General features: G+C 41.0%; 2 long non-coding RNA genes across 4 annotated transcripts in view; one reads left to right on the forward strand and one right to left on the reverse strand.

Moving 5' to 3' along the window:
• The window catches only part of LOC138618555 (uncharacterized), a 38,026-nt gene extending 33,457 nt beyond the window's left edge, over window positions 1–4,569 (forward strand). Inside the window, exons 5-6 of one of the 3 annotated variants that reach the window (XR_011310739.1) lie at window positions 573–780; window positions 922–4,569. This is a non-coding gene — a long non-coding RNA (uncharacterized lncRNA). Of the gene's footprint in view, window positions 1–572 lie in introns of all 3 variants that reach the window. The other 2 variants (XR_011310737.1, XR_011310738.1) reach the window with 2 other exon arrangements.
• LOC138618556 (uncharacterized) lies at window positions 1,738–26,635 on the reverse strand. Its single transcript, XR_011310740.1, has 4 exons — window positions 26,434–26,635; window positions 25,687–25,849; window positions 16,722–16,791; window positions 1,738–1,801 (listed from the first exon to the last, which is right to left on the reverse strand). It is a non-coding gene; the product is annotated as an uncharacterized lncRNA (long non-coding RNA).
• Between the last annotated feature and the right edge of the window lie 260 nt (window positions 26,636–26,895).

The following is a 26,895-nucleotide window of genomic DNA, read 5'->3' on the forward strand; positions in this document are numbered from 1 at the left end:
ATTTGCCAGTGCGCTCATTGGGGTTCAAAAGTAGAATGAAAAATGTCTGTCTTTGTCTAATCCAACACATTTTATTTTTGTAACTGAGAAATCTGTTCAGGGACCCCAACATTTTTTCCAACTGTCAGGGTGTCATTTATCAGGGAAAAAAAAAAATGTAAACTGTCTTCCCACCCCCAGTCCTTCTGTATGTTGTGAGGTTATAGCCATTTTGAACATGCCAGGTGGGTGTATGTATGTGATGCTCATGTAAACACCCTGACCTGCCACCTCAAATAAACACCCTACATGCTCATCCTGCATTGTAGAGCGCTTTCTCTGCTCTCCTGACTGCCTCTTTGACACCGCTATGCCCTGTAACTTCATCCTCCATCAGTGACCGATGACTTTTAAGAAGCCGGAGCTGTTAGACTGGAGAGTATTGTCCCTCGTGATTGAGATGTTAACCTTCAAGGCAACCCCTTTGGTCTTTCGTGGCTCATTTTTTTTTCCCCCCTTCTCTTACCGTTCTCCTCCTCTTGCTTCTTCTTCTTCTTCTTCTTTTCCTTTTCCCCCTGGTTCCTCTTTGCCAGCAGCTCGCGCAGTGTGGCCGTCAAGCCATTAGTGAGTCCCAGCACCGATAATGAAGCCGCAGAGGTGATCTGAGCCAGTGTGGCACAGAAGCCGGAGCATGGGAAGAAGGTAGATTAGGATAATTACCTGGCCATGGGGGCATGATGGAAAAAAAAAATGTCTCACTTCCTGCAGGCCTTGATTGGCAAAGGAGCAGAGTACAATCAGGTGCGACACCCTTTTCTCCAAAAGGAAAGAATAAAGAAAAATTGAAAGATTAGTTCCAATTATTTTAATGATCAAAATGTGACATGATATATATATATATAGGGTTTCATTGTGATAGTAATTTCTTCTCTGTTTTTGCAGGTTTTCTCCACACATATGTATGTTTATGTGTTGTTTACGCAGCTGTGGGTTTTGGTCTCTCACATACTGCAAGGACACCCTAAATATCCGCGCTAACGGAGACTTTGAAGAGCCTATGAGGTCAGGTTTTAAATTATGGTCTGAACCCACACCAGGCTTTCTCTCCCCACTCCTGTAAATCCATTTTCCACACAATGCATTTCAAATCAAAGAAGCGTCACCATAACATGCCTTAGGAAACATTAAGCCATAGTGCGTTACTTTCATGTATGATAGCATAGCCCCCTGTATGCTTTGATGTGCTCACTTTTTTTTAATGGTTTATTAATAATAACACATTGGCTCCTTCTCACACCACCATCAGCTTCTAGTGCTCCTTTCTCTCCTCCTGAACTACATCCCTCACTCTTTCCATGCCGCAGCTGGTTCATCCCTCCCCGAGCCCCTGAGCTTTGTCTCAGGATTGGCCTGTTTGTGTTTGGGAGGGGGATTAGAGGGAATGACATGGGCCTCGAGATGAAGAGAGCCACAAAGACCTATCAGAGGGCAGAGAGTCCAGAGCGCTGCAATGCCATTGGTTGCTGAGGAAATCAGACACATCTTCATTTCTTCTAGCCATCCTCTCCGAGTGCCTAGCTTTCATTTCCTCACCCGGGGAGGCGGGAACGGGGGGATACGGAGGAGGAGGGGAGGGCATGGATTTGAGTTTCTGTTTGTGAATTTAAGTGTGTGTGCACATGTGTGTTTGCTTGCATGTTGTGTGCAGTAAACACAGAAATACAGAGGGATGAGCATGTAGACACCGATAGCACTCACCTCCTCCAAAGCTGGCCAAAATACAAAGCAGCCCGTGTCCTTCTAATGTTGTCCGAGCTGAGCACTGTGAATAGGATGCCTGATTCAGTTATTTCAGCTTCATAACTGGATGTTTTACAGCAGTGTTCCTGGCAAAAGTATCCTAAAACATACAAAGGCTGTTCAGTATATTTGCTGATAATTCAGTGTAATGTTGGCAGTTTGGATCACTTAGCACCTCACCACACACGCACACAAACATCTGCTGGTTTAATTTTCTGCTTTTTGTTTGTGTGCCCTTTTTGATGATTCTTCTCTTTGTGTGATGCGTTAAATCTTGTATCTGTTGTTTGGTGAATTATCATGTCCATCCACAACTTCTACAGCACAGGTTACCAAGTCATCTGTGGCTTTATTCTGTAGAAAATAAATATATTAATACACTGAATTAACTCATTTGTCCCTGGTTCTTCCTAAATATGCCCTATCAGCTACATTTCCAGTAGATGTTTATCAACCTGCATGTATTTGATCTGTCAGATGTACTATGCCACCATAATTCAGAGTTATGTAATGTTTTATATACAGATTTGACAGCATTCTGCAGGGGAGACGCTCCCTAAAGCTTTCAGTATGGAAATTGTGTCTGTTGAGTTTGTTGTACACCAAACTGCTCTCAGTATTTGCCTGCTTATTAGGATGAAGCCAGATGACTTTGTGCACAGTGAAATGCCTGGGAGCAATGGGGATGAGCTCTACTCCTCGCCCATTATAGATCTGCGCGGTCTGAGGGCCCTCTGGGGCCACCTGGCTCCCCTCCCTGCCATCTCTGGCTGAATCAATCGACGAGGCCATCCCATCGCAGCGACCAGGGGTCAGCTTCAAAGGCCTCCTGCCCACTTCCTGCCACCTGGTGTTCCATTTTGGACGAAGGGTACATTTCCTTTCCATTCCCCTCCACCCTCCGTTGCCCTTCTACGAACAGGTTAAGGACATGGAGCCGGTACAGCTCCTCCCTGTGATCTCCTCCAGCCTCCTCCCTTGCTGCCCACATGCGGAGACAGGGTGAGAGATCAGTCCCACCCAAACACCACACAATCACACCACCGTTTGATGTGAAAATCTGCTTTTGATTTAATTATGGCCTGAGAATGCACACCTCTCTACATAGAGGGGATTTGGTAATTTTCGGTTTGGGTGATTTTTATGGTCTGGCAGGGAATGAATTTACATCTCTAATCTAGGTTTTCATTTCATGTACTGTGGTGCATCCATAAAATGTTCTCAATTCAGTCACTGACAAAAAAAAAATCACGTCAACAACAAATATTATTTGCATATATTTTAATCAGATTATATTACAATGTGCACATTTTTCCCACATTTTCACAAGTTAATGAAGGTAACGGCTTGTTTATAATGGAGCATTAAATTAAGGGAACTTTTTGGCTCTCACTTGAAACATGTTTCATTATTAACTGATCAACAGATCTGCTATGGTATGAATAACTCTCTCTCTCTCTCTCTCTCTCCCTGTTGGTCAAGTAACAAATGGCAGGGCTATCGAACACACATTTTTATCTCCATCAGGGCTGTCGGACAATTAGCTCCAAGAATACATATTAATCAATCGCGATTTTTGAATCCGTTTACTGAGCCCAGGCATTTTTTTTTTTCCCTCCAATACATTAGCAGATCTCAGTATGTCCGCTACTCTTGTGAACAGGGATGAGAAGGAGAAAGAGGGAGAGGAAATAAAGGTCTGATGAGATTGGCAAAGAAAGGATGGAGGCTGAGACAGATGGCATGAAGTCTGCAGCACTCTGGCGTGGCTCGCCTGGTGCTAAAATCCTCCTCTCTCACATTCCAACAAATCCTACCAGGAGGCTGGGGAGTCTGTCACACCACTCCAAGGATCCACACGGCTCTCTTCACCCCCCCATCTCCCCTCCACACCCCAACCGTTAACCCCCTCCCCTCGAGCCTCTGACCAATCTGTATCACATTTCTGTTTTATCCTCATGTGTGTATGTATACATTCACACTATAGCATGTTCAGAGTTGGGTCACTCAGGCCTTCACAGACCTGGGGAGATCAGCAGCACCAGGGGGCGCAGATAAGAAGAGAGGCCGATTGACTGCTCTTACAGAAAATGGGGGCATCATTGAGAGAGGTGGCCTTTACTGTCATTCCAGTGTAGAAATCTTATTCAGTCAACACTGAGCCAAATCATGAGGGGAAAGACTGTACAATCCATTTATATCAGAGGAAGACGACATAAGAAGCTTTCTGATTAGTCTCACCACAGCCTGCATCAGCCCAGAAACTTGAACAGAAACAGTGTAACCCAATCTCAGTCCAAACATACACCGCTCACACCCATATTTCAAGGCTTCCTGTGGGTCTTAAAATCCAAAGTGGACATTAAGTGTGACTGTGATTACACACAGAGCACAAACCCAACAACTGGATCAACGGGCACAACGTGACATCTTCATCTCCAAATACTACACTTTTGGATACCCTTTTGAATTTCTGATGCATGCTTTCTTTTACCATCTCAAAGTGGTTCATCTAACAAGAACAATCTAATTTATTTTACACTATGCTCTGCCTCCCCATGGCTCTTTCTCCCTGTCTTTCTGCCTGCCTTCTGTTTGTTCTAATGAATGACTTCTGAGATAAAGTGCTGCTGTGAGGAGGTCACAGAGGGCTTCAGAATCACATTACTGTTAATGATAATAAAAAGAACAATCTGTGCTAAACCTCTTGGATGTTCTCTTTTTCCCCTCCCCATATGGAATGATTGTTTTATCTGCTATTTTTCTGAATGTGTTTGAAAGTCTACGCAATTAAAATTCATGCTAAATATTGTTTTGCACTTTTCTTATGCGAACACTGTCTATTGACAAATAAAAAGGGGTGTTCTGATAAAAGGTATACAGTGGTGTGCCATCTGGGTTACAAAGCACACCACCAAGCACAACATCAGGCATAACTAAGCAACATGGTGCGGCATGACAATATATATTCCCTCCGGTAACATTTTAAAGGCACGACGAATGCCAAAAACATTTAAATTGCAAACACAACTTCTAACATTTGACAGAGGGTTTTGTAGGAGTCGGGATTTATTGATGTAACTATTCTTTTTCACAGACAAAAGGTTATGTTCTCAGCTTTTGGGCCAATTGTATTCAACATCAAGACATTTAATGGAACCCATTTTTAAAACAATGCTGTCAAAGCAAGGGTGGCAACTTTTCTTGTGTTTATATAACATGTAGCTTAAACTGCAATCCTTATTAGCACTACATTTTGGCAACTCAGTATAATTGCAGTGGAAAAACTTAAATTGAGCTTCTGAAAAAAGTTTTGACCCAAAGATATTTCAGCATCTCCTGACGACTTAATTTCTTCTTGCAGGTTTTCATCAGTGGTGCAGGTCGCTGTATCAAAATCTCCTCCACATCAAAGTGTTTGCTGGGGTTGTTTACATGGGTGTGACATTCACGAGCAGATCATTTGTGACTTTCCCTCCTGTCACCGCAGAAACAGAGTAGCTGGCTGTCCTTCCTGCATGGCAGGGCAGCGTGGTGTCCCCCAGGCTCATTGGCAGTGCAGCTGTCACCCACAGGATGGGAGAGTGGCAGGGTCGATGGCTCCGCGGCGTGGCTTCTGGCAGCATCCTTCCCTTCCTGGCCTGGTGAAAGGGCAGAGACAGGGAGCCCAGTCTCTGGGTGCATTGATCGAGGGCCAGCACTCCATTAGCCACCGTCAGAGCTAAAGGTCAGCGAAGGCCAACGGATGGGTCCTGCGTGCGCATCCTATGGAGTGACTCATTCTCACATCCAGGGAGTGAGTCCTTGTCACTTTGGTCTGCGCTGCCCACTGCTCCCTACTGCTACATGAGGACGGCCATTCCCTCCCAGAATAGCTGACCCCTACCTGATGAGCTGATGCATCCCGCTGAATCACACTTCCCTTTTATTGGTTTGATGTCAGCCTCATTATGCATTATTGTTGCTTTTAGAGATACTACTATCTCCTGCCAAATTAAAAGAGCCTTCCTTCTAATTTTCCCCAACAGAAATTGCTTAATAAATGAGCAGGCCCTGATTTGCACTGATGATCACACAGCAACACAATTGCATCAAATTGCTCACCCAGAGATGGAGCACTACATTGTGCTCATCACTGAGTGGCAACTACTGCCTGGTGTGGTTTACATTAATGCAGCCAGGCTGTGAAAGGGGATAATTGGGGTGCTAAATGCTGTCGAGTCTGACAGGATCCATTTCTTGACTTGTCAAGGGCAGCAGCGATAGAATGGGTCATGCCGGGGTCTGTGCGCACACAAGCCGACGAACTTGCACCGACATACATGCACACATGTGGGCACACCAACACACAGACAAAATCAGCCACACTCCACATAGAGATGATTGTCTCTTGCTTCTGTCAGGTTGTGTTTTTTTCTCTCGCCATAGAGACCTCATCCTGGGAAATTGAGCAATTTCTGATTGAAAATAGTGCCGGTAATTAGAGCACTCACTATTTGTAACCACTTGGCATTGCATTAGTATGCAAAGCTGGCAGCCAGCTTATCTTGGGGAAAACGTTTGTTTCCTTAATTGCCCTCTTAGGACAAAAGTGAACGGGGTGGGTGGGAAGGGAAGAGAGTAAAATGTTAACGTGCTGCAGTAAGAATGGAGCCTGGTGTGTTGAGGGGATGTGACTCCCTGAACACAGGGGTTAAACTCCACTAATAGGCTGCATACAACACACATAGGCACGCGCGCACACACACACACACACACACACACACACACACACACACACACACACACACACACACACACACACACACACACACACACACACACACACACACACACACACACACACACACACAAACAGTGGAGCACTCATACACCCACATATGGGCACACACTTGCATTGGCACACGGGCACACGGAGGCACAGACAACAAGACGACTATGACGAGCCCACACATTCCAGGACACACACTATTAGGCACAATTAACTCCATAGACATACTGTACAGTGTAAAATTAGACATGTAAAAATAACTATTCACTACGCTAATGAATTAAATGACCCTGTCTTTAAATAAAGAATCCATTGATATGGAAAGCAGGAAATGCGCTTTCTTCATGTCACTCTTTCATACCAGAATACTCACTTTCATCTGTATATGAAATGCATATGAAATTATTCATCATCCCTCGTTGTCTATTAAATGTAAAGCTTAGCTTGCATTTTCCACATCTTCCTCGTCATCTGTAAACTTTAAAATTTTAAATCTGATATTAGCAGATTCACAAATTGGCTGCCATATTTCTCATGCAGAGGTGAGTCTATCAGGTCAAATCCATTATTTTGCTCGTCATCTTGCACATGGGAAACTCTAAAAATTCTACATCCCCACACAAAACTGTTAATTCTTTTAATAATAATACAACTTTTTTTTTTTTTAAAAGTGATGTAAATTGTTCTTTGTTTTTGCACCAGTGACTCTAGAGGCATATTGCTTTGAAGTAGTTGCATGATTTCCCCTGATTGTTGGACAGGAGTATCTATAGCTCAGAGGACTAGGGAGTGAGACATTTATTCTCCCTTTCAGAAAACACAGAGGAAATGCTGTATAATTACAACTTTGCAAAAAATAGCCATCTGTGCACAGTCTGTTTCCAGGATACTCAGGAAAACTGTATGATTGTACATTAATCAGGGACAATGAGGAGGGCTCCTGGATGTAGATTTTGCTATTTAGAAAATCCAAGTTTACTCACAAACTGTTCCTCCATTTAGAAAAACTAACTTTGATGCAAAGCTTGATGACTTCTGATAAACTAATACCGCAATTATAAAGGATGTAATGTTATTTGTTTGTTGGAAACAATTAGCTTTTAACTCGACCTTATAAAGGGGCTGGTGACATGTTTATATGTCCTTAAAAAACATGAATGAAATTCATGAAATATAAGAATCTGTGATAACCCGCTGTAATGTTCTCCTCTTTGAAGAGGTTATCTGCACATGTTAAAACTCTTCTTTCCAAGTCTAATCTGCTTCCTCACAAACAGACGCAAGGACGCAAAATCATTTCATATTAAGCAAAATCAAAGACAGCGCGAGGTTCTAAAGTGGAACACAAACTGGATTTTCTTCAACGGGACAACATCTGAGTGATGAAAAATCAAAACCTCTGCGAGCGCAAATGATTCTAAATGTTGTTTTTAAAAAAAAAATCATAATTATGACATTATTTTCTTCTGCTTTAAAGTGAAAAAGGGACATTTCTTTACATCGAGAAATGACAGGTGCGGCTTGGAAGAAATGATTATAATTGTATTTTTTTCCTGCGTAACATGGTCATCAGCCAAACTAAAAGGTATATTAATAAAATAAAACATCGGAAGGATTTTGACGTCAATATTGAGCTTCTGGAAGCACGTTTTAGGCTACTTTTAGTTAATAATTCATAGGTTTTCTCCACTTTCCTTAAGATGCAACAAACACTATCAAAATTATAGTCCATATATATTAAGAAAACTTAAGAAGTGAGGTAGTTTTTTGCAAATCACTCGTTTTGACTTCTGAATCGTCAATCAACAGAAGCGTGAAAGCTACAGGTGGATGAATCATGATTAAACGTCACTGTGGGCCGACAGGCCTTCTGATGTGCTCTTAACTAGTCTCCAATCTGCTTTATTTGAGCCACCAAAGGGCCATGATGTTAGATACAGGTCAATTCGACATGAAATGGAGCCCGATCAAATAACGTTTCCTCTTTCTTCTCAGACTGTTGATTCTCAATCAGGAACTCAGAAGGCAGTAAATAAAACTTTTTAAGGAGATGAACAGGTGGGAAAAAAATTAACTGTTTCTTTCCCGCTTATAAAGTTTGCACAAAATGAAAGCAGGATCTAAGATAACATCAAAATAATATATCCCTTTCAAACCACAAGACGCGCACGAGGGACGTGAGCCGATCACAACCTCCTTTAAAAAAAATATTTGAAAGAAATCGTAGTTTGGCTGATATAAAGCTAAAATGGTTGTGGGGACGTTTTAATTAGCCAGCGCTGATAAATCAGACCTTCAATTGTTTTGTTTAATTGGTCCAAATACTTGAATTATGAAGAAATATGTGTTTGCATACACTTTGAAATATAGGACGCGAGCACGAGCGTGCACGCGCTGTGGGTGGGTGATGATGCGTGCGTGAGGAGGGTAGAATGTCCTGATTAATTTCACATCATCAGAATCGTCCATCAATCAACCCAAATTATTTTAGTTTCGATAGTAAAAGGTCTTCATCACTGTCAGTGTTCAAGAGTGTATTGTAAGAATTCTGAGCTCCGTCTGATGAGCTGAAGACACCAACAGGACGTTTTCTATTCGTCTTTGGAAACTATAATAGAGACTTCGACTGAATTCAACGTTTTTGCATTTCGCCCAACAAAACGTGAACTAACACAATGCTGAAAGCTGTGTTGCTTCAAAAGGAGTCCCCCTTTAGCTCATCTCCGGATGGAGGTTTGGGAATGTAAGACTTCCTTAAAGTTGTCAGGGCCAAAATGGCTTTAGGAGAGTTGAATCGGTGTCCGTGTGTACACACCATGTCCAACAAAAGCAGGGGCTAATCCACCTAATTTACACAATGCACAGGGCCCTGTTTACACGGGATATACCCACTGAGGGCCTCCGTCTCGTCCTCCCTGCGTTACAGAGGACAGAGGGACGGATTCTCTCCTCTCCATCATACGATGAAAGGAAAAATGAATGATCATCGGTGCAATCTGCAGACAAGTCTAAACACAGAATATGGCGCTGCACAGATATCATTTTCATTTTTTTTTTAGGGCATCTTTCACCTATTACTTATTTTGTTCTGCTTACATCAGTTTCATAAAGTTACGAAAAATCATGAAAGTTTTGGATTTTATGTAGACAGGCCTATGTATGCCAGAAAGTTTGAAAACATCACACAGAAAAATGGGCAAAGTTTACGGATTATATTTAAAAAACAAAACAAATAGGCTTTATAGTTAAGCATTAAAAATTTACGACGGTAAAACAACAGTAACGAATATCAAGGCATAACAACCATAATGTGTTCAGGTCTTAAAAAAAAAAAAAAGTTAATTGTCAGAACTCTGCGTATAGCACCTAAACACATCAGAGGCGAATAAAAACAGATTTAATCTGACGGATTACGTTACACGAGCACATAAAACTCAAGACAAAACCATATGGGTCAAAACAGAATAAATTACAAAAAAACAAATGTAATCTATTTTGGACCTAAAATGTGCAAATAATGTAAATGTAGGCTTATCCATAATATCTACAGCCACAAACTCAGTCTAATGTCAGTAACAGAGTTGCGTAATATTAATTACATGATCATTGATTTAAAAAATAACCAAAACGGTCGGACAGTTTGTCCCTTACATTCTGAAAATTCAGAAAATGACTTTTACCGGAAACGAAATAAAACTAGGATATAGAAATGAATGACCCTGTCTTCCTTTTTTCTGTGTGGTCTTGCAGCACACACATGAAGTGTGGCAAACGCAATTTCCCTGCGATAATAATTTCATACTCAAGATAGATATTTCAGATTCCTTTTTGTATTCCTTGAACACATCCAAATTGCATCTGCCCCTACACCTATAAAACCTCATGTAATGTAGCCTACAAAAAGAAGCCTTTTTGAGTTAAAAAAAAAAAAAAAAAATCCTATTTCCGTTATAAAGACACTTCATCTTTAAAGAGCCGTTTCAAATGTGTGCTTTTTAAAAGTGTAGGCTTATTCAATGTAAAAATAATATGAATGAAATACGGAAAATAAAGGGTTAAGCGCGTAGTTAAGGGGACATGGACTAACAGTGAATGGAGCATTGTCTTATTTTCTGTCTTTTCAATTTGATCACGTATTGACAAGGCTATTTAATAAATTAAGAGTTCTGGCAGCTGTGACATTTTTCCTTTTTAATTACTTTTATTACCCTCCTAGATTTCCTCTTTATTCGCCTTATCTTCCTCGTCTGTAGGTGTGTTTCACTGTTTCCATAATTGCATTTTTTTCCAGAAGGGGTAGGTAATTACTTTGGCACAGTTAGGTAAATTCCGGCGCTAAATTGAAATCTTCTGCTTTAATCCTCACTAAATCCCAATTCTCAGGACACGGAGATGTAGGCAGCAGCAGCAGCAGCAGCAGCAGCAAAGGAGACGTGCGTACGTGTGTGGATCTCTGGTTGCTTCTTCAGGTGAGCGCCGCGTCGCAGGGGGGCGGAGGATCTCCTCTCGCCGCCATAAGCATAAAACAAGATTACTAGATCTTTATCATCGAGCGAGAACCCCCCCCCCTCACAGAGCTGCAACTTCACAACCCGCAGGTTGGGACAGGGAATATGTTGCATAATGAGCAGGAAATGAATAGTAAGTTGTTTTAGGGGAGGTATTTTCGAATTTAAATGAATGAGCCATATAAATAAACTTTTATTCCTCTAACAGAAGAGCTGGTGAGCTTGTTTATGTAAATGAATCCAGAGATATGCAACTAAATCTGTGCTTGATATCTTTGTTTTGCATGTTATTTGAAGGGGAAGAGGCTCCTAACATTTACCAGACATTAAAAATACATCTTTGTCTTCTTATAAACAAAAATATATATTTATCACAGATCAAAACTAAAGACTAGACTCCAGGATTTTAAGTGTAGTCTCTCTTGTAGGAGTAAATACTGGTAGAAGTTTGTACGTTCTGCTTGTCATGGTGCTGCCTGAATTTACCTTCCCCGTATCTTTAATTTGTAGTCACCAGGAATGAAAGGCTGAATCTCAGCTCTGGCAGCTCCCATGTCAGTCTTTGCTGGAGTGGGTGACAGAGAACAGCAGAGGCAGATAGCATGCTAAAATCGCATCACTAGAGACCCCACATCAAAGTAGACCAAACCTCATATTGAGTGAACTTTTAAGCCAGAAAGACTGTGTGACATCAGAGCACCTAAAATGTGACTGTCATGTTTTTCAAACTTCGCTGAGCACCAGCTCAAAGACTTGAGAAGTATTCAGCGGCAAGCGCTGTTCAAACACAAACACTAAGATTAGCAGTCTTTGTCTTACAGGAGCCTCAAAGACCAATTAGATTGAGAGATGGGTGTGACGAATTTGTCAAAAATAAGATGATAGATATCACTTTGGCAGTGAGCAAACATGGCTGGGGATTTCACTCAAGCACAGTCATTGACAAGGCACTGTCAGAAAATGTGTCAACTTCAGCAGACCTGCCAGTTGACAAAGATGCAGCTTGGGATTGAGACTGATCAATTCCCAAACTGCCAACAAGACGCTGCCATGATAGCAGCACTTTTATGAAGTGAAAAAAAAAAAGAAGTACCGTTTGCTTGGATATATTGTCAACTTTTTTTTATTTGCATCACAAGCCAGCACCGTCCCAAGATACAGAAGCAAGAAAAAAAACAAAACACAGTTTGTCGTTTATTTGTGGTTTCAAAACTTTAACAGAAGCATTTTGACCTTCCCATATTTCTGTTTGGACATTCTCACAAAAGGGGGCGTACAGTGCACATGTTGTTTAATGTACACCAATTCAACACATCTAATGGTTGAATTCGTCTTCGGCCACTATTTCTGAAGTGAAATCCAATACTCAAAGCGTTTTCCCCTTCAAAGTAGACTCCTGTTGTGCTTTGTGACCACAATAGTGTCAATCTCATACTTTCAAAGCCTCATCTCTGTGTCAGCTTTGAGTAGCTGTCTATACATGCCTCCGAATAGAGTTGAGGCTTTGATGGGCTGGTCTGAAAACAGTTTGGAACATTATGTCAAAATCGAGAGTGAAAAAAAAAAAAAAAAAAAAAAAGATTTCTTTTGATTCGGCTGCGTGTGAAATTTGACCTGTGATTTTTGAAATTGCTTTCATAAGCACAAACTGTGTGGTTACTACAGCTCAAAACAAAAAAAAATTAGTGCGCTCGGAAGCATTGTGCCAACTGTAAAAAGGAAACTCCCAACCAGCTGAAAATTACAGACTTCAACTACGTCTGTAGCCTCTGTAGTGCTCAGTGATAAGGAGAGATAATCTATAAATCCATGCATAGCAGCAAGAAATTTGGCTCAAAGTAAAAATTGACCCACTTAGAGTTCGAAGCATGTTGTGTCATGTTCCTGATCGACACACTGATTTGCCTCAGTTAGTGCTGAAAAGATTAGATCAAGCAGTCAAGTGACAGAAAATCGTCAATTTAAATGAAATAATCATTCAAATTGACAAACTGCTAAACCAAAGCTGGTACAAGAGTATTCTGCTCTTCTGAGTTCAAATGATTTAAACCGAATACTTTTTAGTTTTGGTCTGTTGGGTGGACAACACAAGCAAAGTGAAGATGCCAACTTGTCTTATATAAACTTAGCATTTTTCACCATTTTCAATCAATAGTTGCAGCCCTATCATCAATAGTAATGTGTTCCACTCTATCTGTTTGTGATGAATGCCACGAATCCTACCTTCTTATTTTTACTGCGATAACAGTTGAAAATATGATGTTGTTGGACATAAAAAAATAAAAAATAAAAAGCTCTCAGAGTGGTACCAAGCAAAAGCCATTTGAAAAGGCTGCGTTTGAAGCCATGCCAAGTGATTGGGAATAATCAAATGACAATAATCAGAAGAAAAGAGAGGCAATCTCAATAAACTTTGTCATTCACCCATTCAAGGTTCAATCATATCAAAGGTGTTTTGCATAACTATGAGACACTGGTTCTAATCCTCAAAGGGGTTTTGGGGCTACTTGGCTTTGCACTGTAGTCATTCAAGGTCGCAACCCGGTAGGAAATATGGGCTGCCATAGCAACACAAAGATGGCCTCTAAAGGCTTAGCATAATTCTTCTCTAATAGAAAAATAACAGCGGCAAATCCTGTCCTTAGTGAACTAGCTTATTTGACAGAGGCAGACTCCCACCTGTGAAGCACATAGTCGCCACACCAACGCGCTAAGACTACGATAAGATGAAAAAAAGCCCATCTCTGGATGGGGATGGGCGGCCTAAGCTCAAGCCAAATTCTTTCTCTTCTCTGAAGCTGAAAACAGCCCACAGTGTGTCTCTGGCTAGCTTTAGGTTTTTGAAGCTGGACAATACAAGCTGCCAAATGAATCATGCTCTCTATATAGTACCTAACTTTGAAGTGCTTAAGCCACATTCTGAGGGAAACTTTTGGCAGGAGAAGTTGGCTTATATAGGATCAAATCAGTGAACTGTTTTTTTTTTAAATTTATTTTTTATCGTCGCTCCCGAAATTATTTAAACTTAGAAAGACTTGTTGAACCCTTGTGCATATATATCTGTTAAAATCAGAGGAGGATTTTGTAGTGGGAGTGACCCACAATCGCTTCTGATTGTGATCACAATAAATATAAAATATGCGATTCCCCACCCTTCACCCCTCCCCCCACTTCGTTGCCAGGTACCACTGAGATGGATTCTTGTCACTGTGTGAGTTGCATCAGGATGATGAGCACTGGGGAGAGAATAAATTACCGCCACACTTTGGAGTGGGAGGCATGTAAGTATCAGCCGCTACAACAGTGCATTGCTCTCTGCTTATGGAATCGCTAATGAGGAGCGATATCCAGCAATGTTGCAGCCATGGTGATCGAGCTTAAAATCAAAGGCTTTATAAAATCATTACTGTCAAAGCTGGCGATGAAAATCAAATGACTGCCCAACATGGATTTCTGTTAAAAGTATACGGTGCTGCTTTGTCACATGCGAAAGGATGAGAGAGAGTCGAGAGATGCGATGCTATCTCCGCTGTGCACCTGAGTCAGCCATTTTTAGCTCACCGGGATTTTTGTTTATTCACTATATTCAACAGCTCGAGCCTTGTCGTCTGGCTCTTCCTGTCAGTGTCCTACTGTAGATGCCAGCCACTTGTCTTGTTCAGCTGCATCTTAAAGGGTATTTCAGCCCGCCGAGATGAGTCCTGCTACCTCATTCCTGACTGCGTATAATCTCATCACTGTCAGCGATGTTTTTCTGTTTCATGGCGTACAAGGCAGCTGAGATGACAGAGCAGAACTAAAAGGAAGATTATCATTACATCAGGATGTCCTTTCAGCTCAGAAAGAAGCTACTTGGTGCTTACCTTGCTGCTCTAGCAATATAAAAATCATCAAATCTTAAATGGCTCTCAGCTTAATGTCTTAATTTCACTGAGGATGAGTCCTCCCTATTTTAACATCTGGTACTTGTGGTTCTTATAACTATGAGGGTGATGTATTAGTTCTCGAAAGGGACTTTTTTGTCATGCAAATGAGAGTTCACCAGCTTTCTTTTCTTATCAATTCATCTTTTTGCTGTTGGGCAAATATGCAAAATTCATATATTAATATTCGATTTCCCCCACTATATTAAGGCATATCCATTGTAATGTATTACCATTAAAAACAATATCTTTTTCTTTGCCCTTTACACCTTGAAATTCTGCTATTGCTACCTTTTGACGATGAAATTGGATTCTCTACATTCCTGCGGCTTGCCTTTTAGTGATTCACAGTGGTGTCGTCACATTAAATGGGCAGTGACATATATAATGCCCATTTGAGGGACTGAATCTGTTTTATCCCAGCGCAGCCTCAGTGGATGAATGAACAGCAGAATAGAGTAATTAAATCAAAACGGTATGGATGACTGTCCAACGAGAAGCCAGGTTCTCCTCCCTGAAGGGAATCCCACTGAATACTGTCCTGAAAGCCTCCTGTTTCAGAATCTTGCGCTAAGCACCTTTCTACATCAAAGCTTGCTCAGCACCATATCTCAGAGATTCACATCTCCAGGAAAGAATGGCCTCTGCTGAGATATGGACACCTCTGGCCTCATTTAACGTGCATGGTCCCCTCCCCCTCTCCAGGCCTGAATCCGAGGATAGAGTGGCTATCTGACGAGATCACACAGAGAGGCGCGGGAACTTAAAGGCAAAGAGTTACTGAGCATCCTACCAGGAGTCTCAAAAGGGTTCTATTAAAGCATGTTCAATATGCCGGTCAGAGCTTTCAAAGTGCTACACACCCTCTAGCCCCGGCAAACTCAAAGGGCATCAGTGCACATTCAGTAAGAGGAATCTGGCCCCCATTAATTTAATGAGTCCAGGTTATTAGTATGCCATAGCCAGCTGTGAAGTCTCCCTTTTTTCATCTCTGGCGGAGTTTTAAGGAAAGATCTACCAACTCGGGTGTGACAAAGGAGAGCCAGGAACAAGGTGCACTCATCTAATCTGAGATCAATTTCTAGCTGTCAGTCCTCAGAGGGCAATTTCCAGTGGTTAGGATGTCTTTGTGCAAGCTGGAAATCCAGATAAAGAATGCAGAGTGGCACTTTTACTGTCACCAGGAGAACTTTGCTGTCTCCTTATCATGATTGCATCCATAGAAAACAGGCTTGTAGAAAATAATAGGCAGAGATTGGCACTTGGAGACATATTTGCATAAGATATTTGGAAACATGCTGTGGTCATTACAGCACTGTGAGCCCTTTTTTTTCAATCAAATCTCATCTAGTCACTTCACAGTTAATTGGTAAACAGCGATGCTGCTTTCTAAAGTTGTAACACCTGACCTAAAGGAGAACAAACGTCACGTCACTATACAACGAGCTGACGTGCCACTGACAGTCACCTGTAAGAGATTATAGAGACATCACAGTTTGCCAGGGCCCGTCAACCAGGAAGTGGCGGCTCCTGGAGCTAATTAAAGGCGTAGTAACATAGTCCAGCTCGGGGCCACATCAAACACTCCTCCTCATGCCAGTCTGGAGTCTCATCTCTGGGATGTTGAGGCCTTCTGTGACCTGTGCTGGGAACCTGCTGGGCCCTGAGCCTGACATGAGAGCTGTAGGGGGAACCAGAGTGGGGCAGGATCACTGTGGGGTGCACCTGGGCCAGACTTACCTGCGTCTGTGTATCTGCATACCAAAATGTGGCCATGTGGCTGCGTAGGCGCGAGTGCGTGGACTCTGACCTGAACAACAAAGGAGAGGAGAGAGCCCGGGTGAGAGGTCAGGAGGAGAGATGAGGCTTAGAGAAAACACACATAGGACGCATTGGCTAAACATGATCAGAGGGACACATATGGCTCGGCAGAGGTAGAACCAGATGCCCTCAGATGTCCTGATGAAACCCGAGCGCAATGTAAACATGTCAGTTCAGTAAGGATTGTGCTATACACAATTTAGAGATAAGATTCAATTAAGAGCCAATAACACAGTTTATCTACTTATCTAGTGGTTAAAAAAAATACTTACATTTGCCCAGTTACAAATTAAAAAGCCGTTTCAGATTGCTGTCTCTCAAAATAACACTGAGCTCAATCGTAATGAGCACTCTCACTGAACAAAAGTACCTGGAGCCCACTGAGGAAAAGGTTGTTCCAGCCAATATTTATAGACATGTGATAAAAGAAAAAAAGATAAAAGAACAGATAGTTGACTCTCTCCGGTCCGTCTGTTTCTTCTCTGAGTCTGTGTGTCAGGCTGTGTGTAACTAACCAGAGAGACATATCCAAACAAATCTCTCCTGAAACTTTTTCTCGGATGCACTTGCAATGATAAAATACCAGATAAAAGCTGTATAAATAGTTTTTCTCACATAATAGACCATATTTTTTTCCCGAACAGAAATTGTATTCCTTTCATTTTTTATTTGTTTTGAATGTTTATGCTTAAATAAGTTCCAACATTTCTTTTTTATTTATTTCCAAGAGAACCTTTTAAGATACATAACGGCTTGACAGGATTGATGAGAAAATCCCATAGGTGGCAGTTGTAGCACTGATCCAATATTGAATCTAAAAGGAGCATGGCAGACGGGTGTAGGCGTCGCCTCCGTGCGGGGATCTGGCCCTGTAGGGTGACAGGTTCTCAGCACTGTGTCGGAGCGCTGAGGGCCGGTCGTCCCGCCATATGCAGGAAGACATCTGCAGCAAGTCACCGTGGCACTCCTCTCTGGGGAGCCCCGGCTGCAGCACATGGGCCACCTGAAGCAGGTCTCAGCCTCCGCCTGCAACACAGAGCGCTGACACAGCGTCACGCAGGGATGCATGTAGGCAGACCTGTCTGCAGGCATGTCACTGTCAACCCAGACAGACACCAATTTGCCACCGTCTTGGGAAGGTGAGCACAGCACATCTGACGTATGCAGAGAACATGTTCAAAACTGCACCATCAGAATAGCGATTTTTTTTTTTTCCTCCCTTTTTCTTGCAATCACTTCACAAAAGCAATGACAAATTCTTTCCAGCCTGGGTTGGGTATTTTGTGCGCCTGCCAAGAAGTAGGCCTGAACAAAATGAGAAAGCCTTTGACTGGATTTTGGCGGCCTGATATTATTCTGCCACCCTGGGCAGCCCAGGTTCTGTTGTTGTGTAAAATAGAGTGAAGGCAACTTTCCGCTTCACATCTTTATGGCTTTATGCTCGCAGTGACTGCCTGTGAAGGTCTGAGTGCTGTGTTCTTTCAGCAGTTGTCGTGTGGTCTCAATCTCTTTACACGTTTCACTGCCAGGCTTTTCTCTACCAGGCCTCCCCAAACTGTGTAATCAGCAGATGTCTTTATAGAGCAGCCCACTGCCACGTGCACACCCTGCATTCTTTGCCAATTTCATTTTGGCAATATATAATTTTTTTCTTTTAGATTATTATTATTCTTTCAAGCCCAGCAGCCATGTTGATTTGGTACTTAATGTGGCCTGAGGTTGCAAATACCGCCTCACTCAGCAGTTTGTATTCAAATGCCCGAATGATATATCTTCAGTGTACTTAAGTGATTCCATTCTATTATACCACAGACTTGCTGATTTAAACAAACTTAAAGTAATACATCCGAATCCTTTTGACCTTCATAAATCCGAAGTCAAACCACCTGAGCAGGTTTAAGGGCTCACCATCACGGAGTGGGAATATTTTCACTTGCATAACAGTCTAAGGAAAAAGATCAAGGACTCTCTTCTTAATAACATTTTAGAAAAAGAGTTGCCCCAATTACTTTAGGAGCCCCCCCCCCCCCCTTTAACAAAAAATTATGAATTCTAGTGAATTCTGTCACATGTTTTATTATAAAGAAGAGGCATATATTTTTTAAACTAGGATTTGTGGTTTTGGTTCTTTTCATCACATCGCAACAAAACTATGATACAAAACATACAATAACTTGCACATTGTTAACAGTGACATAATTGATATTGCCCTAGAATCATAATTGCACTATGCACTATAATTATTAAAATTCCTAGTACCGACTAAAATACCAGGTATACAGTATGATGCCTTACTTAAACTATAATCAAGTTGACATCAAGCTGACACGCACACGGTTTGAAAGATAAGTCATAATAACAGCACTTGAAGAACTACGTTATACTTCTATCCCACAACATTTAAGAAGGATATTTTGTGCTTTTTGCACCACAATATTTATCAGACAGCTGGAGGGGCTGGTTATTTGTCTGATAAACATTTGACAATTTATGTTTACAAAATGATACGCTGCTAAGGATTAAGCTCCCTGACAGTATTTAAAGAAGTTTAAATTGTGACAAGCTGCAGCATTTAAACGCTGCCAGTCATAATGATCCTATAATATAGTGTGTGATGCGACAATGCAAGCAAGCAAAGCTTTCTTTTGTAACAGTATATCTACTGTGTGTTGCTGCTACTTTTACTCAAGTACAGGACCAGATTATTTCTTCCACCACGTGTCAAAAACTGTTGGCAAAACCACATTTTTATGGACTAGAAGCAGAAGCCATCCATCCATTACAGGCGCATGGCAGCATGCATTTTCAGAGCCATGCATGAGCACCACCTGGGCACCATCAGGGGGCCGCCACGCCAGGGTCTCTTGTCTGTCACCAACTTCAATATTGCTGCAGAAGGTGGCAGACTTGTTCAGGGTTGGGTACCCGTGAACTGAGCTGTCAAAATTAGCAACGTTTCTGGTTTGTTTAAAAAAAAAAAAAAAAAGGCAAAATGGGTCACGCGATGAGGCAACAACTAAGACCCAAGAGGGATGCCATAATTTTCATTGCTGAGAAATTATTCATTACTGTATGTTATCACAGCGACAAAATATTTTCACATTTTTCCTCATTACCGTCTGAAATAACCTGGCAGTTAGGGGAACTAATTATTTCTCATAATTATGTCATATTAAGTCACATAATAGTGTTGATACTTCTGTCACTTACTGCCTAATGTCTAACCTGACCTTTGATAGCGATCGTGTTAATGGCAACTCCATGAATTCACTTTTTCTTTTTTTTAATTGCCGATTTTGCCATAATGACATGGAGACAAGGAGGTGTGTGTGTGTGTCTGTGTGTGTGTTTGTGTGTGTGGGAGTGTGTGCGTCTCAGAAGTGGTGATGTTAGATTTGTGCACTTGGCAAGCGTGTTTTTTTTTCACTCCATTTGGTGACAGATTGGGTTTAAATAACATTATATCTTCACAGTTGTGACTCACAAGCCTCAGCGTTACAAAGTCAGGGTGAGGTTTAGCACTTCAGATGAGGACGAAGGAGGACCAGGTCGCATCACTTCGTCTTTTAGTTTATCACTTTCTGCTGGGCCGAGTGTGGAACTCCATGAACCAAGCTTTCAGCGCTGTTTCACTGTCTCAATCAATCCACACTTCTCCAACAAAACCCATTCTTTCCCCTCCTTGCCACTTCATAGCTCGAGTTTCGAGTGCTAACATGGGCAGATGGACAGACACGGAAATGGATTGAAACTGCTTGCAACGCTCTGCTAAAGACACTTTGCTGAAATTGCCTGAACTGTTTAAAAAAATATGAATACAAGTAACCAGCTGACATTTCAAGTGAAGAAAGCATTTGCAAAAGTTGTGACATAAATTCAACAATACTTGTGTCCAGTGAGTTCCTCGAAAAAGTTTCACATTGATTGCGACATGTTGCACTGTTGGGTGCTAAGCGTTGCTGAATGCTTCTGCTATCTTGCTAACAACAGCACTGCGATTTTGACTTTGACTATTTCAGCTGAGGTCATAGCCGGGTGCATCTCTTCTCTCTGAGCCCCAGGTAGGAGGGCATGCAGGGATATCTTTTTTTTTTTTATTTTATTTTTTAATATTGATGCTCCGGGCTCAAAAAGCTCCTCAAACATTAAAGTTGTATTAACTCTCTTAACCAGTATACGTTACTGTTGGCCCTGACCCCCCTTGTCAGCCATGTTTGTTTTTGCTGATGTTGTGCTATCAAAGGCTAACAGCTTTACAGCACCTCCTGGTGCACCCCGTGAGGAAACTTCTTCTTTTGGAATAAAGAATTCAGCCTACAGATTTAAAGGTAATAACGGTGTCTGTTTCGTTATGCGATTTTTTTTTTTTTTCATATTTTGTTCTTTCATAATTTACAAAATATTGTGGACTTGAAATGATTTAGCTGAAGGGAGTCAGGGTCTGTCTTATGGAGGCTTTAAAACAACATGTGAGGATTTGGGCTGATTTTTTTGTGTGCATTTGTTCAAAGATTGACTTCACACACTCCACAGGTAACTTCCTGCTCACTATTATTGCCCTTTAACTTTTTCTAAGCTAAAACCTGACTGCGTGGCAGATGAGGCGTCAACTGTGACATGCCTTTTTTAAGCAGCAAGTGTGGTGTGCTTGTTGTCCAAGAAAGATACACTGGAGTGTGGCCTTATGTTCTGAAGCTTTGCTTACGCTCTGCTTTGGCACACTTGTTCTGTCCTGAGCTGCCTGTCCTTCAAATCCAAGGCTTAGTATGAGGTGGGGTGCAGAGGGGGGATAAGGGCTGTCACTGCTGCTGCAGGGGAGTGCACGCCAGCAGTGCATAGAAATTAATAAAGACGCACACTGGCAGGACCCCATTGACGAAGCAATGAGATGTCACCATAAACAAGCTGCAGGACGTTGGCAGTCAACTTCATGGTTATATAATGCTGAACAAATCTTAATTCTAAAAACACCAAATGTTTTTTTATTTCTGAATTTTCTAAATAAAGATATTACCACCATTATTTCTACTATTTTGTTTAATACATTTGTTTTACATTCAGGCAATTTTACCATTCACTCTCTATGCCAGCTGCAGTCCTAAGTTTTTAGTAGCTGAAGCTTAATAAACCCCCCGACTTCAGACTTGCATTTCAGAGTTCTTCAAATGGGCATCAGCTCTGGCAGTAACATGTGCGCAGGTCACATATCATGGATGTCATCTTTGTAAATACTAAGTGACATGCAGCAGATATTCCCTGAACAAAAAGAAATGTGATTTGAAAGATGTGAAGTGTTGTGATTTGTCCAGTAGGTAACACCATAGATAACAAAATGTGTTATTAGGCATTATAAGGAGTAGAAAAGACAAGCCAAACTGTCAATCCATCAATATTCAAGTAAAAGTGCCGGCTATATTGTTGATAATTAGTCTAATAACAGTCATTAACAGTTCATTATTTATTTACTTTACATAAATATGCATATCGATTAGATTAATTTAACTCCAAAATATTATCCATCAGATTGCCTAAATTATAACTATGTCAAAGAAAAAGCCTGAAGTCCAAAAAGCAGAAATATTACTCATGAGCCTAACATTCAGGGTTCTTTAATTTGATGGTGTGAAATTGGAGTTCCTTTGAAGAACATCCACAAAACCCTTTTCCCTATTTATTTCTCATCAATTGTGAGACTCTGACACGTCTCTTTTGTACCCTAGAATTATGGTCGGGCTCATTTAAGGTACATTCAAAGAAATATGTGACCAGAACCTTCAGGTGAATCAATTTAACTCGACAAAATGAAAATGGGGCCTCTGTGGTAAAAGCAGGCCTCCTATTTTATTCAATGCAAACTCTTCGGAGATACTGATGCTGTGTTCACGACACTCTCGGCCATCATCATTATTATCATCATCATCATCATTATCTCACCAAAACCGTGTATATTGCAGCACAAAATAAAACAAAACATCACAAAACAAAAAGTCTGTAAATTAAAAACCCAGGTATAAATAAATCAGTTGCAGAAACACACTCTTTAACTGTTAATTATTAACTTCATGAATGTGTTTTCAGTTGACTGAAATTTTATCGTTCCCTTTTACTCAAGGATTGATGCTGTAAATTATTATTTTGGTTTTCAAGTTCCTGGTATTTCACTGAAAATGAAGACATAAAAATAAGAGACCAGCGTATTAAAATGTAGAGTAAAATGTTTAAACTATTATTGTTTATTTAAAAACTTTCCCGATTTCAAAATTTGCATTACTCCGTAATCGATGATTTTATAATTTGTGAAATTGAAGTAAGGCAAGGCAAGGCAACGCAAGGCAAGGCGAGTTTATTTGCATAGCACATTTCAACAACAAGGCAATTCAAAGTGCTTAGTAAGACAAATAACAACTAATTAAATATTAATGCTGGAATTTTAAATATCTGAATGTGGTTTTTATTTTCTTGAATTTTAGTTTTGTAAGAAATAAACCTGAAAATGAATACATTTATGAAAAAAATTATCTTATCAGTATAGATGTAAATTTAAGATAAACATCTATTTTAAGGTGAAGCGATAATTTTAAAAATATATATTTGCGGTGTTTTTGTTATAATAGTGAGACATTTAAATATAAAATCAGCTTCACAAGACAACAGGGCTCGTTAGTAAAAATGTAATTGTAAAAATAATTGCTTTTAAAAAAACAAGTTTCGTACAACTTGATTTTGACCTCTAATACACACCCGAATACTTTATACCACAGAGACGCAGTCATAAATTAATAGTAAGGAATTTATTGTCATTCCAGCCGATGGAGAAAAGGAAGTTATTCAAGAACTGTTGAAAAGTTTTTCAGTTTATGTCAGACAAATATTATCTGCAAGAACAAGCAGAAAGTAATTATGCACACTTTTTATTAGTTTAGCTGTTTGTTGATGAAGCCATCTGTTTATAAGTTTCTTTGTAATTCTTTTCCATTGTTTTTCCATTTGCAAAACTTAATACGCAGCATCAAAAGACAATGAAATTCATTAACTCTCTGCTTCAAGGTTGTATCTAATTGGCAAGATTCTCTTATTTCAAGTCTTTTCATTTCTTCAAGGGACATTGTCTCGAACGGGAGGCTCTCATCATAATCAAATAATATGCAATGATAAATAAGAACCAGAGTTTTTGATCAAAAACTCAAATCAGATGTTTCTCTTAGACGGAAATGTGAAACTTCTCAGTTTGCAAAATAAAAGGCCACCATCTGTTTTGTGTGTTTGCCTGTAGAGAGGACAATTGTCAACTGTCAGCAGTGTCCCTCCTACTTATCAGGACACTTCCACATCCCCGCAACACAAATCTTCACTTCTTTACCGATCTTTTGTCATCGATAGGTCAACTGTAGTCAAAGTGCAAACAATAAACATTTGCTAATTGATGGAGAATGAGTTCATATCAGTCGTTTTATCTAAGATATCTGCTGTTATGTCACTGTAAAATTTGTGATTACATCATTGAGACAAAGCAATGCTTTTTACAGATAAAATGTTCACTTTGAGTTACATTAGATTTTAAAGTTCTTTCTCTTTCTGTCTTTTTTTTAAAATTATTTCTCTCCTTGCTTCCTTCCGTCTGTCTGTCTACCTGTCTGTCTGTCTGTCTGTCTGTCTGTCTGCCTGTCGGTGTCTTTCTTTCTTAACCTTTTTTAACCTGTCAAAGAAACTTTAAACATTATGGAGCACACTGTAAACCCCCCAAAAAATATATTCAGCCCCACAATCTAAACTTTAAAATCTGTGATCTGTTGGGAAACTATACTGGGGAAGAAACTTATCAATCTTATCCTTTCAATCTCAAAGAACACTCTCTCTCACATGATTTCTCAAAGTTAACCTAACGCATAGGGAGAAAAGAAGGATGCATTTTTTTTTGAAGGCTTTCCTTGTGTCATACTATGAAGGCTTTCAACTGAAAAGACTCAAACAGACTTTCATATGAAGCCGTCACATTTTAGTCATCTCATAACTCACAATTCTAGCTGAAAATATTTATGTAGTCATTCATTCTAATACAGAAGTCTGCTGAAGCCTGCGCTGTTATTTTATTTACACTACTTTCCTTTAAATTGTGTAAATTGTAAACGATCTCATGCTATGAAGACTGAAAAACACGTGTTATAAAAGTCAGTGCGAAGCTGGAAGGTCAGGAAACCCATGACAGGGTGAATCCCTTGTGTAATACAGCGCTTACTGTTTATGTGTAATAAAATGCACCGGCACCGCTGCTGGAACTGGACAAAAAGAAAAATTCTACAGTTTTGTGTGCTGTGAGCTTTAACATTACGAAACGTCAACCATGTACGTGGTGTTTTCATGCAGCAGCAAGAGCACCAGCTCCATCTTCTTCCTCCCCTGTTAGCTTAGCAACAGCCGCCATTTTGTATGCATTTGCATTGGTCCAAATGTTTTTCTCGGGTCATGCCACATTTCTTTGAAATTCCGGTCGGCAGATGGTAACACCAATGTCTTAAGACATGTACTATACGAGACATGAGCTGTGCATGTTGCGAGCAGTAATGCTTTCATTTCCTTCCTGGAATGTACCATACAGTGTTTAGAAATTAACCACACAAATGCACCTGCATACAAGACGTTCATGCGCACGCCCATCAAGTAGGAGTGTGCGCGCGCGCACACACACACACACACACACACACACACACACACACACACACACACACACACACACACACACACACACACACACACACACACACACACACTGACACACATAAACTAAGATGAGCTAATCCCTCTCAGAGTCTGCATCAACCACCCGCTGCTCCCCTTGCCACAATACCAACCACAGGATGTATAAACCCAGCTGTCCAGAGGTCACCTTGGCTTGTTTACTTGACTGGAGTGGATGCACAGTGGCAGAGTGGTCCACGGCCATCCACTACAGCTCATCCACCAACATGTGTTCAGCTCTCGACTCCTACTGGAACCTCAGTCACGCCATATGGGTAAGTAGCACAATCTGTACTTTTTAACCAAGTCCGCTGCGCCAAAGAGAAAAAAAAAAACTGTGATGGACAGGCCTGCTTAAGACTGCTCTTTCTTATGTCTTTTAACTCTTTGAAAATCTGTAATTTACACTCACATCATCAATTAGTTATCACTGCCAATTAGCATCTTCCTTTTCAACTTTGACAGAATAATTCACTGGAAATCAATACATTTTTAATCTAGTGTTCCACAGTAGCAGTCGGCTTGGGCTACCAGGAGACAACTGTAAGACACTTCCCTCCAACACTTTTCTGAGCCTGGAGTCGAAATGAACACACTTTATATTCCTGAGATGAACAGTTTCCCTGCATTTTTATGAAACAGCAGCTGCCATGCAAATGTACAAAGATCAATAAATGCATTTTTTACAAACAACATGCTTAAGTGTTATCTGTCTGCATTTCAGAGATTTGTGGGCCCGTTGTCACTTCACAGGCCGAGTCACCGACCCTGAACACTGTGACACGCTTATACATACTTGGTACTTAGCAACTGTATGCTGTCATAGACACCTCTCTGCACACAAACACACACACACACACACACACACACACACACAGCACACACAGACACTCACCTCTGCACTGCTGAAACACCCCCCTATGGAAACACTGGAACCTCATCTGATTCTGGTAAGGTCCAAAATGTCCATGTTATTGGCACAAAGGGGTAGAAGCACTGTGTGGGAGTGAGGCAAGGACACTGGGCTTTCTGTGTTTCCAGAGAGCTGCCCTGACCACCCTGGTAAATATAGGAGAGCAAATCCTTTTCAGGTTGAAAGTATGACACAGGACTGCCACATAAATCAGTGCAGGCCCAGCCCGGCACAGGCTGGGAACGCCATGGGAGTGGTAGGCGGCTCTACGGTGAGGTTTTTGGGGAAGGATTATGGATTGAGACGTACAGCTGGGAGGCTAAAGTTACACTTTTCATTACCACTTCGAGGGGGTCTTGGCTGCCTGGAAGCCAGTCAGATTTGTGAAGACCTCTTTCTCCCCCTGGAATGGTTGTAATTCTACAGGCGCATTCTTCACCTGAG

The sequence above is a fragment of the Brachyistius frenatus genome, unplaced genomic scaffold, assembly GCF_029030835.1.
Source record: "Brachyistius frenatus isolate BFR_SWC_R1_liver_20210118 unplaced genomic scaffold, ASM2903083v1 Contig_17, whole genome shotgun sequence".
Lineage (NCBI taxonomy): Eukaryota > Metazoa > Chordata > Actinopteri > Embiotocidae > Brachyistius > Brachyistius frenatus.